This window comes from Zingiber officinale, chromosome 10A (assembly GCF_018446385.1).
Source record: "Zingiber officinale cultivar Zhangliang chromosome 10A, Zo_v1.1, whole genome shotgun sequence".
Lineage (NCBI taxonomy): Eukaryota > Viridiplantae > Streptophyta > Magnoliopsida > Zingiberales > Zingiberaceae > Zingiber > Zingiber officinale.
Genome location: NC_056004.1, coordinates 88,611,123 through 88,626,332, shown reverse-complemented (window position 1 = coordinate 88,626,332; position 15,210 = coordinate 88,611,123). Strand labels below are relative to the sequence as shown.

At 37.7% G+C, this 15,210-nt stretch overlaps 1 non-coding gene across 1 annotated transcript; it reads left to right on the top strand.

Moving 5' to 3' along the window:
- Positions 1 to 14,783: 14,783 nt before the first annotated feature.
- LOC122028354 lies at positions 14,784 to 14,889 on the top strand. Its single transcript, XR_006124751.1, has one exon. It is a non-coding gene; the product is annotated as a small nucleolar RNA R71 (small nucleolar RNA).
- The last annotated feature ends 321 nt before the right edge of the window (positions 14,890 to 15,210 follow it).

Sequence of the window (15,210 nt, the reverse complement as noted above, 5' to 3'; positions counted from 1 at the left end):
TATTAGTTTATCTTGACTATATAATTACACTAGTACACTTAGAGTGTATTGAGTAGGACCATTTGAGGTCGTTTCTTTTATACTGACTTTATAAAGGAACAAAGACCTCAGTTATTATGGAAGTGTGTGCTCTTAATCATAATATAATAACAAGCATATATATTTGATATTTATTTCTTTAATTTATCAATGGGTGAGATTTAGTTCGATGAATCAATAAACCCGATAAGTTGGGAAATGATATCACTTATAGTGTGTGTTGTTGATTATAGAAGGAAACTGTGTCCTAGAGATACTAGGTTGATAATGTCCCCAAGAGGAGCTCATAAAGATTGTCATGTTAAACCCTGCAGGTGGATTTAGTCCGACATGACAATAAGGTTGAGTGGTACTACTCTTGGACTTAGATATTAATTAAATGAGTTGTCAGTAACTCACTTAATTAATGGACATTCGATATCTTAAATACAGGGAGACTAACACACTCATAATAAGAAGGAGCCCAAAAATGTAATTTGGGATTGGTGCGGTAGTTCAATGATAGTTCTCTAGTGGAATGAATTATCATTGATAAAATTAAGTTGTGTTCGGGGCGAACACGGGATGCTTAATTTTATCAGGAGACCAAAACTAATTCCTCCTCTCGGTCCCTATCGTAGCCTCTTATTTATAGAATTCTATACCCACCTATACCCACCTTCTATACCCACCCAATAGGGGCCTAAGGTGGCCGACCCTAGCTTGAACCCAAGCTAGTAGGGCCGGCAAATTAAATAAAAAAGAAATTTAATTTTAATTTTTATTATTATGTGGAAGATATAATTTAAAGAGAATTAAAATTAAAATATCTCTCTTGTAAAAGATCTACAAAAGATTAAAGAAAGAGATTAGATCTCTTTCCTTATTTGTAGATTGGAGAGATGTTTTATTTTCTCTTTAAAAATTATTCACATATTGGTAAAATTAAAATTATAGAAATTTCCTTTTATCAACCATGAAGAGATTTTAAAGAGAAATTTTATTTTTTTTTAAATTTCCGGAAACAAATTAGGAAGTTTTAATTGTTGATTAAAACTTGTCCAATTTGTTCTCCAATGATGTGGCCGGCCATGAGATTGTAATTGGGGAAATTTTATTTTATTTTTCTCAATTAAATCATGTCAAGGAAATTGAGGAAATTTTATTGTAATTAAATTTCCTAATTTGCCTAGGCCAAGGAATATAAAAGAATGGGTGAGGGTGCCTTCATGAGATACAACCCTTATTATTTCTCTCCCTCTTTTGTTCCTTGGTGTGGCCGGCCATCATCTCCTTCTCTTCCTCTTGTGGTGGCCGAACCTCTCCCTCTCCCTTGGAGCTCTTGTGGTGGCCGGATACTACTCGGAGAAGAAGAAGAAGAAGGAGAGAAAGCTAGCATCTCTTGGAGCTTGGTTAGTATTTTGGTTTTTCTCCTTGGTGAAGTTTTCCTTTGTGGCCGAACCTTGCTTGGAGGAGAAGAAGGTGGTTGGTGGTTTCTCATCTCGGTAGATCGTTGCCCACACAACGTCCGAGGTTAGAAGAGGAATACGGTAGAAGATCAAGAGGTTTTTCTACAAGATATAACTAGTAATTTTTCCTTTCCACATCATACTAGTTATTTATGGAAATAATACCAAATACAAGAGGCTTACGTTCTAGAATTTCAAATATGTTTTTCGATGTTGTGTTCTTTTGTTTTTTCTTTTCCTTGTGATTTGATTGTTCCTTTTGGTAAACCTAAAGTTATTTTAGGAAATTAAATATTAGATTTCTATAAAAGGTTTTGTCTAGTCGGTGGTGGTTGCTCCCATATCCAAGAAGGTCATGTGCCTCGCCACGTCAGTACTGGGAACCAATTATGGAAATTAATATTTAATGGAATTAATAACTTAAGGAGACTTGGGTTGAACGTGTTAAGTTCCGCAGGAGATCCAAGTCAAAACCTAAAAGAACAAATAGATTAAGTTTTGGATCAAACGTGTTAAGTTCCGCAGGCGATCCAAAATTTAATTTAAAAGAACACATGGTAGCTAGGAAAAAAGGTTCAGACCTTTGTACAAAATTTTGTACAGCGGAACCTATAGGTTTTCCGAGTAGCAACCAACAATTGGTATCAGAGCTAGGGTTTTGCCTCTGTGTATTTGGTATTTAGTTTAATTATGCACATGTCATACATAATTTAGGCAGGATAATAGTAGGATGTGCTAACTTTGTGGATGCAGGATCCAACTATTATGGCTTTTAGTTATTATGTGTGTGATTGGACCCTTGGACATGTCAAGGGCATTTATTTGTGTGTGCATGATTGTATTAAAATACAGCAGGAGCTGTATTTAGTTTTATTAGGATTTTATTTTTGATCTAGATACATGTACGTTCCTTTTATGGAATATAGGATCAAAAATGTAAAATTCTATTTATGTCGCGGATCGAATCTTGCAAAGCGTGGAACCTTCTAAGGACTAGAGACGCATCGGAACTAGAAGCAAGATGGATGCGACAGCTAGATTCGGTGGCGGTGGCCAAATTTGGCAGCAGCTTGGGATGACAACACACGGAGGACAACTAGAGATAAAAGCCATAATAGTTGAAATTAGATTTTCTATTTATTGCTTTTATATTGTGCTGTGTGTGCATGTTAGTTTACAAGTTGAGTAGGCTAGCATAGTTAAAATTCCTCATTTATAAATAACTAAGTGGGAGAGGGATTTTAAATAAATCCCATGGTCTCCATTACTGGTTTGTAAGTGATGCAAACAAGCTTGCGCGTTGGCTCTGAGTGCCTTCCTCCATAACGGATGAGCTTGTTTGCGGATCACTAGAACAGAATTCCATTTTGGATGACTATAGGAAGTTAATTAAGAGCGTGTGATCTTCCCCAACGGAAGGGGCATAATCTTATTAATGGACTTAGTGTCAAGTAATGGTATACACTTAGACACATCTAATAGTATCCTCCCCATCGGAGTCACTGCTATTATTTGTGTGACCAAATACCAACTATTAATTTTATTTGTCAAAAAGTTAGGTTGACAAGATAATAAAATTAATGGGTTAAACCCCTCCTTTTACAAATGTTGAATTTGTATACGTCCACACTAACGTGGCATACAAAATTCACGGTGTTTTGAGGTGTTGGTTAATTTAAAATAGTATTGTTTGAGGAATCAATATTATTCTAAATTTAGAGTTCTGACCAAAAGTTATTTGTGATTCTTAGGATGACTTTCAACCCACTGTCCATCATACTTCAAAATAGACTTTCTGGACCTAATTACATAGATTGGAAAAGGAACACGGATATTGTTACTGCGAAAGCTATAAATTTATCTTGATGAACCTTGTCTGATGCACCTTGGTGAATCTACCCAAGAGGAGATTGAATATCATAAGAGATGGGTAAAGGCGGATGAGATGGTGCGGTGTTACATTTTGGCTTCAATGTCAAATGTATTGCAACATCGACATCAAGATTTACCAACGACTTATGATATTATGAACAATCTCAAGGAACTCTTTGGTCATCGAGGATAGGGCTTCTAGACAAGAAGCCATGAGAAAGATAATGACAGCCACCATGTACTACTGTGAGGGATCATATCCTAAAGATGATGGCTTATCCGAACGAGATGATCCTTGGAGGAGAAATTGATGGGAAACCCGGATCGATATGATCCTCCAAACACTACCTAGAAGTTTTGAGCGGTTCACTTTGAACTATAATATGAATAAAAGGATTTATTCATTAGGGGAACTACTGACGTAACTAGAAGGATTATTTCGTCACAATTCTCAAATTCACTTTTTGAAAATGGTTCTACTTCTAAACCGAAGGAAAGAAGAAGAAGAAACAAGTGGCTTGCAAAGAAAGTGAATAAATCTCAGTGTACGATTTAAAGTTGGAGTGAAGAAGCCAAAGGGCAGCCGGCAGGACATTGGAAGGCGGATGTCCTAGTAAGAACCAAAACAAAGGTATATCTCATACTCTAGTTGTTGAAACATGTTTAGCGGTGTTATCTACCAGGACCTGAGATCACATTGATCATGTCTGCAATTCTGCGGGGTGAAACCCGACAACTATCTGAAGGAGAGATTACACTACATGGGCAATGCTACTAAGGTGGCATTTGTAGTGGGAGACGTCTACTTATCTTTTAGTTGAAATAGAAATTTGATTTTAAGAAATTGTCTTTATGTACCCAGGTTTAGAAAGAATTTAATTTCAGTTTCTAAACTGTTTTTAGATGGATATTCAGTTTCCTTTAGTAACGATGTAGTTATTAAAAGAAATAAAGTGATTATCTGTTCTGGTGCATTAGTTGGCAATTTGTATACTTTAAATCCAATTTCTTCCACAAAGTAAAACATGGAAATTTATAACTCATCTTCTAATTCTAATAAGAGAAAAAAACCTTCGGAAATGAACCAAGCATATCTTTGGCATCTAAGGCTTGGTCATATTAACTTAAGTCGGATTCAGAGGCTTATAGCCGATGGACTTTTGAGTTCATTAGAGTTGGAAAATTTTCCAACTTGTGAATCATGCTTAGAAGGTAAAATGACCAAAAGGCCGTTCAAGGCCAAGGGGTATAGAGCCAAAGAAGTGTTAGAATTGGTTCACTCTGATTTGTGTGGTCCTATGTCTGTCCAGGCAAGAGGAGGTTTTGAATACTTTGTCTCTTTTATAGACGATTATTCAAGATACGGATACATTTACCTAATGCGCCGCAAGTCCGAGTGCTTTGATAAGTTCAAATATTACAAGGCTGATGTGGAGAAACGACTAGGTAAAAGTATCAAGACACTACGGTCTGATCGTGGTGGCGAATACCTCTTAGGAGAGTTTAGGGATTCAATCCCAGTTGTCTGCACCTGGTACACCCCAACAGAATGGTGTAGCAGAACGAAGGAATAGGACTCTTATGGAGATGGTTAGATCGATGATGAGTTATTCAGAATTACCAAATTCATTTTGGGGATATGCTCTAGAAACAGCAGTATACGTTCTGAACTTAGTACCTTCTAAATCAGTTTCTTCTACTCCCATAGAATTGTGGAATGGGCGAAAACCTAGTCTAAGACATATTCGAATTTGGGGTAGTCTAGAACATGTGCTGAAACCAGATGCTGATAAGTTAGAATCCCGTACAGAAGTTCGCGTGTTTGTAGGATATCCCAAAGGAACGAAAGGTGGTTTATTTTATAGTCCTAAAGACCAGAAGGTCATTGTTAGCACCAATGCCCAGTTTTTAGAAGAAGACTATATAATGGATCACAAGCCCAGTAGCAAAGTTGTTTTAGAAGAACTAAGAGAGGACACGTCTACTTTAGTACCAACAGTACAAGATGTAGTACCACAAGAGACTGCAACACGTATCACACATGATACATAACCACAGTCAGTGCCTCGTCGTAGTGGGAGGGTTGTAAGGCAGCCTGAGAGATTCATGTTTTTGGGACAGTCTTCAGACTTGATCCCGGGTAAACATGAACCTGATCCCCGAACATATGACGAAGCACTCCAAGATATAGATGCAGTACTTTGGCAAAAGGCGATGAATTCTGAAATAGAGTCTATGTACTCTAATAAGGTCTGGGAGCTTGTAGAATAACCTGATGGTGTAAAAGCCGTTGGATGCAAGTGGATCTACAAAAGGAAAAGAGGGACAGATGGGAAGGTAGAAACCTTCAAAGCTAGGCTTGTTGCGAAAGGGTACACTCAGAAAGAGGGAATCGATTATGAGGAAACTTTTTCGCCAGTAGCCATGCTTAAGTCTATCCGAATTCTCTTATCCATTGCTGCTCATATGGATTATGAGATTTGACAAATGGATGTCAAGACAGCTTTCCTTAATGGAAGTCTTGAAGAGAACATCCATATGAAGCAACCAGAAGGGTTCATTGAAAAAGGCAAAGAGCATCTAGTGTGTAAGCTCAATCGGTCCATTTATGGACTGAAGCAAGCTTCAAGGTCTTGGAACATTTGGTTTAATGAAGTAATCCAATCATATGGATTTATTCAAAGTCCGGATGAGTCTTGTGTATATAAGAAGTGTAACGGAAACGTGGTGGTATTTCTTGTACTATACGTAGATGATATTTTGTTAATTGGCAACAATGTCAAGGTATTATCAGACGTAAGGGTATGGTTGTCCAAGCAATTTGATATGAAGGACTTAGGAGATTGTGCACGCATTCTTGGGATCAAAGTTATAAGGGATCGAAAGAAAAGAATGTTGTGTCTGTCCCAAGCTTCATATATAGATACAATTCTTGCTCGTTTTAGCATGCAGGATTCCAAGAAAGGTTTCTTACCTTTTAGACATGGAGTAGCTCTATCTAAAGAGATGTCTCCGAAGACATCAAAAGAGATAGAGGACATCAAAGCAGTTCCTTATGCTTCGGCTGTAGGAAGCCTAATGTATGCAATGCTATGTACGAAACCTGATATCTGTTTTGCCGTGGGCATGGTCAGCAGATATCAGAGTAACCCTGGACAAGGACATTGGACTGCGGTAAAGCATATATTAAAGTACCTGAGAAGGACTAGAGATTATATGCTAGTCTACCAAGCAGACGATCTGCTCCCTATGGGTTACACGGATTCAGATTTCCAATCAGATAGGGATAACAGTAAGTCTACATCAGGCTATGTGTTTACTTTAGGAGGTGGAGCCATTTCATGGAGGAGTGTTAAGCAGAAATGCGTTTCGGACTCAACCATGGAAGCTGAGTATGTAGCAGCCTCTGAGGCAGCTAAAGAAGCAGTATGGCTCAGGAACTTTCTAATGGACTTAGATGTGATTCCTGGTTTGCCCAAAATCATCACAATTTATTGTGATAATAGCGGTGCAGTTGCAAACTTGAAGGAACCACGAGCTCATAAGGCAAGTAAACATATAGAGCGCAAGTACCACCTGATACGAGATATCGTGAAACGAGGAGAAGTTGTCATCGCCAAGATTGCATCAGCGGATAACCTGGCAGATCCTTTCACTAAGGCCCTTCCGGCGAAAGCTTTCGATCGGCATGTGGAGGGAATGGGAATCAGATGTATGGTAGAAGATATGGCAGCTTAGTCATTAGTATAAGTGGGAGATTGTTGGAGTGTATACTGAAAGTCTAAGCTTTGTAAACATTCATTATGAATAAAGAATCACATTTGGTCAAATTGTCTACATTTGTTTGTAGTTGTTCATTTAATTTATATTGTAGATAACATAGTATGTGGTGTCACATGCAGAAGATGATGTTATCAGTACCTTATGAATTATAAACAGTAGCTCACGACCAAAATGGAAAGGAACAAACCATTAGAAGGTCGTAGTGTAATTAGGTATTAGTTTATCTTGACTATATAATTACACTAGTACACTTAGAGTGTATTGAGTAGGACCATTTGAGGTCGTTTCTTTTATACTGACTTTATAAAGGAACAAAGACCTCAGTTATTATGGAAGTGTGTGCTCTTAATCATAATATAATAACAAGCATATATATTTGATATTTATTTCTTTAATTTATCAATGGGTGAGATTTAGTTCGATGAATCAATAAACCCGATAAGTTGGGAAATGATATCACTTATAGTGTGTGTTGTTGATTATAGAAGGAAACTGTGTCCTAGAGATACTAGGTTGATAATGTCCCCAAGAGGAGCTCATAAAGATTGTCATGTTAAACCCTGCAGGTGGATTTAGTCCGACATGACAATAAGGTTGAGTGGTACTACTCTTGGACTTAGATATTAATTAAATGAGTTGTCAGTAACTCACTTAATTAATGGACATTCGATATTTTAAATACAAGGAGACTAACACACTCATAATAAGAAGGAGCCCAAAAATGTAATTTGGGATTGGTGCGGTAGTTCAATGATAGTTCTCTAGTGGAATGAATTATCATTGATAAAATTAAGTTGTGTGTTCGGGGCGAACACGGGATGCTTAATTTTATCAGGAGACCAAAACTAATTCCTCCTCTCGGTCCCTATCGTAGCCTCTTATTTATAGAATTCTATACCCACCTATACCCACCTTCTATACCCACCCAATGGGGGTCGGCCAAGCTAGCTTGGGAACCAAGCTAGGGCCGGCCTAGGTATAAAATTGGGTGGCCGGCCCTAGCTTGAACCCAAGCTAGTAGGGCTGGCCGAATTAAATTAAAAAAGAAATTTAATTTTAATTTTAATTTTTATTATTATGTGGAAGATATAATTTAAAGAGAATTAAAATTAAAATATCTCTCTTGTAAAAGATCTACAAAAGATTAAAGAAAGAGATTAGATCTCTTTCCTTATTTGTAGATTGGAGAGATGTTTTATTTTCTCTTTAAAAATTATTCACATATTGGTAAAATTAAAATTATAGAAATTTCCTTTTATCAACCATGAAGAGATTTTAAAGAGAAATTTTATTTTTTTTAAAATTTCCGGAAACAAATTAGGAGGTTTTAATTGTTGATTAAAACTTGTCCAATTTGTTCTCCAATGATGTGGCCGGCCATGAGATTGTAATTGGGGAAATATTATTTTATTTTTCTCAATTAAATCATGTCAAGGAAATTGAGGAAATTTTATTATAATTAAATTTCCTAATTTGCCTAGGCCAAGGAATATAAAAGAAGGGGTGAGGGTGCCTTCATGAGATACAACCCTTATTATTTCTCTCCCTCTTTTGTTCCTTGGTGTGGCCGGCCATCATCTCCTTCTCTTCCTCTTGTTGTGGCCGAACCTCTCCCTCTCCCTTGGAGCTCTTGTGGTGGCCGGATACTACTCGGAGAAGAAGAAGAAGAAGAAGGAGAGAAAGCTAGCATCTCTTGGAGCTTGGTTAGTATTTTGGTTTTTCTCCTTGGTGAAGTTTTCCTTTGTGGCCGAACCTTGCTTGGAGGAGAAGAAGGTGGTTGGTGGTTTCTCATCTCGGTAGATCGTTGCCCACACAAAGTCCGAGGTTAGAAGAGGAATACGGTAGAAGATCAAGAGGTTTTTCTACAAGGTATAACTAGTAATTTTTCCTTTCCGCATCATACTAGTTATTTATGGAAATAATACCAAATACAAGAGGCTTACGTTCTAGAATTTCGAATATGTTTTTCGATGTTGTGTTCTTTTGTTTTTTCTTTTCCTTGTGATTTGATTGTTCTTTTTGGTAAACCTAAAGTTATTTTAGGAAATTAAATATTAGATTTCTATAAAAGGTTTTGTCTAGTCGGTGGTGGTTGCTCCCATATCCAAGAAGGTCATGTGCCTCGCCACGTCAGTACTGGGAACCAATTATGGAAATTAATATTTAATGGAATTAATAACTTAAGGAGACTTGGGTTGAACGTGTTAAGTTCCGCAGGAGATCCAAGTCAAAACCTAAAAGAACAAATAGATTAAGTTTTGGATCAAACGTGTTAAGTTCCGCAGGCGATCCAAAATTTAATTTAAAAGAACACATGGTAGCTAGGAAAAAGGTTCAGACCTTTGTACAAAATTTTGTACAGTGGAACCTATAGGTTTTCCGAGTAGCAACCAACATAATCTTCACCTATTTCGACTCCTGTGTACAGAAAATGCACAAAAAGCATATCTCCGAACCAAAAGAGTAAATATGCTAAAAGGAAAGTTGGAAGTATAAAAGTGCATAGATCAAGCATGCTCAAAGTATGTAAATGTGCGTAAAAACATGCATAAAAGAGTATATAATCTACGCACATCACACCCCCAGACTTAAACCTTTGCTTGTCCTCAAGCAAAATGCTGCAGTCTAAATTCATATGTTCTACAACACATTCATAAAACCTTGTGCACTTTCCTAACTCTATCAAAAAGTTTCATTAACAAGCGTGATCATGGAAACAAGTAAAGTATGGTTTAAACATAAGAATCTTGTGCACAGTGTAAAAGTAACTCAACACCCTTCAAGTTTCAATCCATGTCCTAATCAAGTCGTCATCAAATTTGAATTCCTAGTGTTTCCAGTGAAAGACAAGTAACCAGTGATAGGCACTTACTCACCATTCACTTGGTTCATATTTCTCAACTAACCCAAGGTCTCAAAGGTGTGCTCAATCTCAAGGGAACCTAAGCAGTCATTTCCCCAGTAACCTAACTCGGTCTCAAAGGGGTGACTTGCTAGATTCCACTCATGACAACTGTTTTTTATATCCCTTTTTTTTTTTTTTTTATAAGTGTTTGCATTGTGCAAAACTTATTCACAAATGTACTTTTAGCACACATGTTGGGATATTTTGATTTTTCCAAATGAGCTTTAATGATTTGAGCCTCATCCAGTAACCAAAATGAAAGTTGAGAAATCACCATGGAAACCAAGTACTAAGCAAACAAGATGAATCATGACTATTTCAATGACATCAACTATTCAAGCATCAAGCACAAGTGTAGTGAAGATAAAATCCTTAAGGTTGAACCAAAACTAAAACTCATCACCATAAGATTTTTAGCTTATTAATGCTTCCCAAGATAGAAAAAAGAACTACAAAAAGTTTACTACTAGCATCATTCGAACATCATGAATCAAGACAATAATCGTGCTAACATTTCACTTGAATCCAAGAAAGCATATAAGTGAAGATTTGATGTTCTCAAAAAAATTTTTTTGCCATGATTATTTCAAAAACAAGCAAAATAAAGCAACAAGCAATGAAAATAAGAACCAACATGAAAAACTAACAAAAACTAAAAACTGAAAACCAAACTAAACAGTACATGACACCCCCCAGACTTAAACTTTTCATCGTCCCGATGAAATCAATATGGTGGAGGAGGTGGAGGTGGACGAGGGAAAGGAGGTCTACGACGTGGTTGGCCAATAGGAAAACCTGGAATCTCACCCAAGGATCTATGATACTCATATAAAGCATCTACTTGTTGGCTAGTAAGCATCATGCTCTGCATAAAATCTCTCATCCTAGCCTGATCAGTATCATAATCCTGCACAAACTCAGCCACTTGACCTTGAAAATTCCTCGTAAACTGAAAATGATTTTGTACCTCCCTAAACTGATCATCAGATAAAGAGAAGCGCCCCTCCAACATTTTTCGTTGGGCATCTTACTTCTCATGAAGTGATTCTAGAGACGTACGAAAATCTGAAAAATCAAACCTAGAAGATCCCGTGCCATATGCAAAAGAATGTCTAGCAGGCTCCATAAAACTAGAAGGCTGCGGGTGTCCAGATGACGAGGGCTCATGATGTGGCTCAGTGTCTCCAGGTATAGAAGGGTTATCCTCAAAATCTAACTCAGAAATTACCCAATTAGCCGGGTTATGAATAGTAGTTCGTTCAGGAAAAGGAAGGGGTAAAGGAGAACCACTCCTCCTAGGAAACGCGAAACCATTCTCATCCCGAACAATCATTTTCATAGCAAGACATGCATCAATGTCAATCATGTCATTACCATGAATTATTTCCAACCCATCAACATCAAGATTTAAATTATAATCTATTCGGGTAATCAAACCACCAAAAACAATTGATCCCGATGATGCCCTAGCAGATCTTAATAAGGTTTGAACAAAATGAAAACTAGAATCAAATTCAACCTTATAAAGCATAGCCCATAAAGCATAAAGCTCTATCTTTTTAACCACCCCATCACTCTCTCCCCTACCAAAAATAGTTTTACTCATGACTCTATGTAGATACCTAAAGATGGGGTTTTGCATATGGGAGGCCTTAGCTCTTGAAGGCTCATAAAGTTGATCTAACCCAGTTATTGCATTCCAAAAATGATTCCAATTAAACCTTGGATCAAACCTATGAGGGCTACTGGTGGTTAATCCAAAACAAGAATTAAAGTTACTAAATGCCCATAGAAATTCTTGATTCATTAGTCTAAATGAGATTTTTTTCAAAATAATCATCTTCATTAGTAAAATGGACATCCAATGAACTTAAAAATTCCAAAACAAGACGAGGATATGTAGGCAAATGTGTGTACATAATATCACTCCAATCCAAAAACCCAATCATCAAATCTACATCTTTCCTAATTCCAAGCATATCAAGAACAGTTGGGTCCATATATCTAGTACACACTATCTTTCTATTGACAAGAATTGCAAATCTAGTTACTTGATCATCATTTCTAAACACAATATTGAATTCATTGTCATTACCTTCGTTGCGTGAAGTCCTTTTGCCTTTGCCCTTCACTGGTTGTTTTCCTTTGTCCCTTGATGGCTCCTTCTCTTTGTCTCCACTGGATCCACCACCTCCTTTGCGAAGTTTCTTCAAAATGTTGGACATCTTGATGAGTTTAGATAGGGGAAGAATTATCTAGGGTTGGAAAAAAGGAACTCAAAGAACGAAACTTCAAAGAGCAAAGATCTTAGGTTAGGAGAACAAAAAGTCCAAGTCTTAGAGAGGAGGAGAATCCGGATCTAAGAGATCTTGAGAGATTAGAGAGGAGTTTTTAAGAGATTGGGAGAGAAAGAGATGTTTTGGAGAGTTGGGGGTGTGCGGAACACGGCCAAGATCTGGCCGTGTAAGGTAGAAAGAAGACTTTAATAACTCTCCTACACGGGCCGTGCAGATCCACACGGCCTCCCCCTCTTCCTTCCCTGGATTCTTCGCACGGCCGTGTCTGGGACACGGCCTCTCCATCTTTCTTCTCGGAATTCTTTGCACGGCCGTGTTTGGGACACGACCTAGACCTTTTTCTCCTCGGGATTCTTTACACGGTCGTGTTTGAGACACGGCCTAGACCTTTTTCTCCTCGGGAGATCCTACACGGCCGTGTCTGGATGACACGGCCCAAGCACTTCCCTTCTCTGCAACCTTTGCCTGGCCGTGTATAGCACACGGCCGGGTTCTGTTTTGCACCTAACCTGAAAACAAAATCAAAAGAATGCATCAAACTAAAAGAAATTAAAATACAAATCAAAACTAACTAAAAGAACCCTTGGGTTGCCTCCCAAGAAGCGCTTGTTTAAGGTCTTTAGCTCGACCAAACTTGATCATTCACTTCTTTTCCTCGCCCTTGGAGGATAGATATACTTTTCATTTTTGTTGGAAGATATTCTCCCAACATCTTCCACCACATTGTCTCCTTCGTTTGGTGGTCTTCCATGAGGATGGAAATTCCATTCCTCAAGTTTATAAATGCTTGTCCTGCTACAAGCATTTAAAAGAGATGAGACATGGTTAGAGATATTAGATAAATCATATTCCAACCTTTCCTTACCAATTACCAAAGAAAGCTTATGATTTTTGACATCAATTATAGCTCCAGCTGTAGCAAGGAAAGGTCTTCCTAATATGATAGGAATCCTGGGGTCCTCTTCCATATCCAACACGACAAAATCTGTGGGAATAACATTCCCATCCACCTCTACTGGCACATCTTCTATAATACCCAAAGAGTACCTGCAGGAATGATCGGCAAGTTGAAGTGCCATAGTAATAAGTTTAATGTTTTTGAGACCTAATTTATTACAAATTGAATAGGGAATGAGGCTAACACTTGCCCCCAAATCACAAAAAAAATTTTCAAAAAATTCTTTTCCTATGTTGCAAGGAATATAAAAGCTCCCTGGGTCCTTTAGTTTTGGGGAAGTGTTCTTCTCCAAAATAGCACTACATTCCTCACTAAGCGCAATGGTCTCAACCTCTCCTCTTCTTCTCTTGTTTGACATGAGATCCTTCAGGAATTTGGCAAATCTAGGCATTTGAAGAATAGCATCAATAAGATGTACTTCTACACAAATTTCCTTAACTTTTTCTAAAAACTTGCCAAACTCTTCATCTTTCTTGAGCATTGTAAGTCTCTGAGGAAAAGGGACAGCTTTGCTCTGATGGTTCAGTGGAAGAGTCTCTTCAACCTCAATGGTACTCTCCTCATTAGCTTGAATCTGATTTGGTATAAGAGGAGAGAGCTCTTCTTCTTTTTGTATCCCTTTTGGAGCAGTCACTTGGGAGTCTCCCAAGGTCCATCCGCTCCTAAGCTCAATTCTATTGCAATGCTCCATAGGATTCACATCAGGTTTTCCTGGAAGTTGTCCTGGTGCTCTGGATGATGAGGAAGCTAGTTGGGCAATTTGACTATCCTGGATCTTTTGATGCTTTTCAGAATTATCCATTCTCTGAATGAGCTTTGCTAAATCTTGCTTCATTTCATTCTGACTTGAGATAATTTCTTCAAGCATCTTTTCAATATTTGACTTTGGTAAGCCTTGAGAAGATAGATGTTGAAAATTTTGTTGCCCAGCTTGAAAATTTGGTCTTGCCCCCATAGATGGTCCTTGATCTTGATTATTTCTGTAAGAAAAATTGGGATGGCTCCTCCATCCAGGGTTATAAGTATTTGAGTATGGGTTGTTCTACCTTCGATTGTAACTCATGATTGCATCACATTGTTCCAGTTGATTGATTTGTGCAGTGATAGCTCCCAATGGACATGAGTCATTTGAGTGCTCTGAACTCCCACATACTTCACAAGATGTACTAATAGCATTGACCATATTAGCACTAGTCCCCATATTCTCAAATTTCTTTGTAAGAGCATCCAATTTTGCAGACAAAAGAGTGACTGCATCTACATCAAACTTCCCTGATGCTTTAATTGTTGGGTTTACAGAAGAATAGCCACCACTTCTTTCATTTGCCCATTGATGATGATTTTGTGCTACACTGTCAATAATTTCTTCAGCTTCATCTAAACTTTTATTCATAAGTGCCCCTCCAGCAACTGAATCAAGGGACACTTTGGTATGATAGTTGATACCATTATAAAAAGTGTGCAACACTAACCATCTTTCCAACCCATGATGTGGGCATTGTCTGAGCATACTATTATATCTATCCCATGCTTCAAAAAGAGATTCTGAGTCAGTTTGCTTGAAGCTTGTAATTAAATTTCTCATATGAGCTGTTTTGCTTGGTGGATAGAATTTATCAAGAAACTGTTGCTCACACTGCTCCCAAGTGGTGATGCTATTAGGGGCCAAATAATTCAGCCATTGCTTTGCCCTATCTCTTAAAGAAAACCCAAATAATAATAATCTAACTGCTTCTGAAGGAACTCCATTCATTTTCATGGTACCACATATTTCATAAAAGACCTCTACGTGTTGATTGGGGTCTTCATGAGGTCCTCCACCAAATTGGTTCTGCTGCACCATAGATATAATTGCGGGTTTGATCTCAAAGTTATTAGCTTCCACTAAAGGTCTTGAAATACTAGATC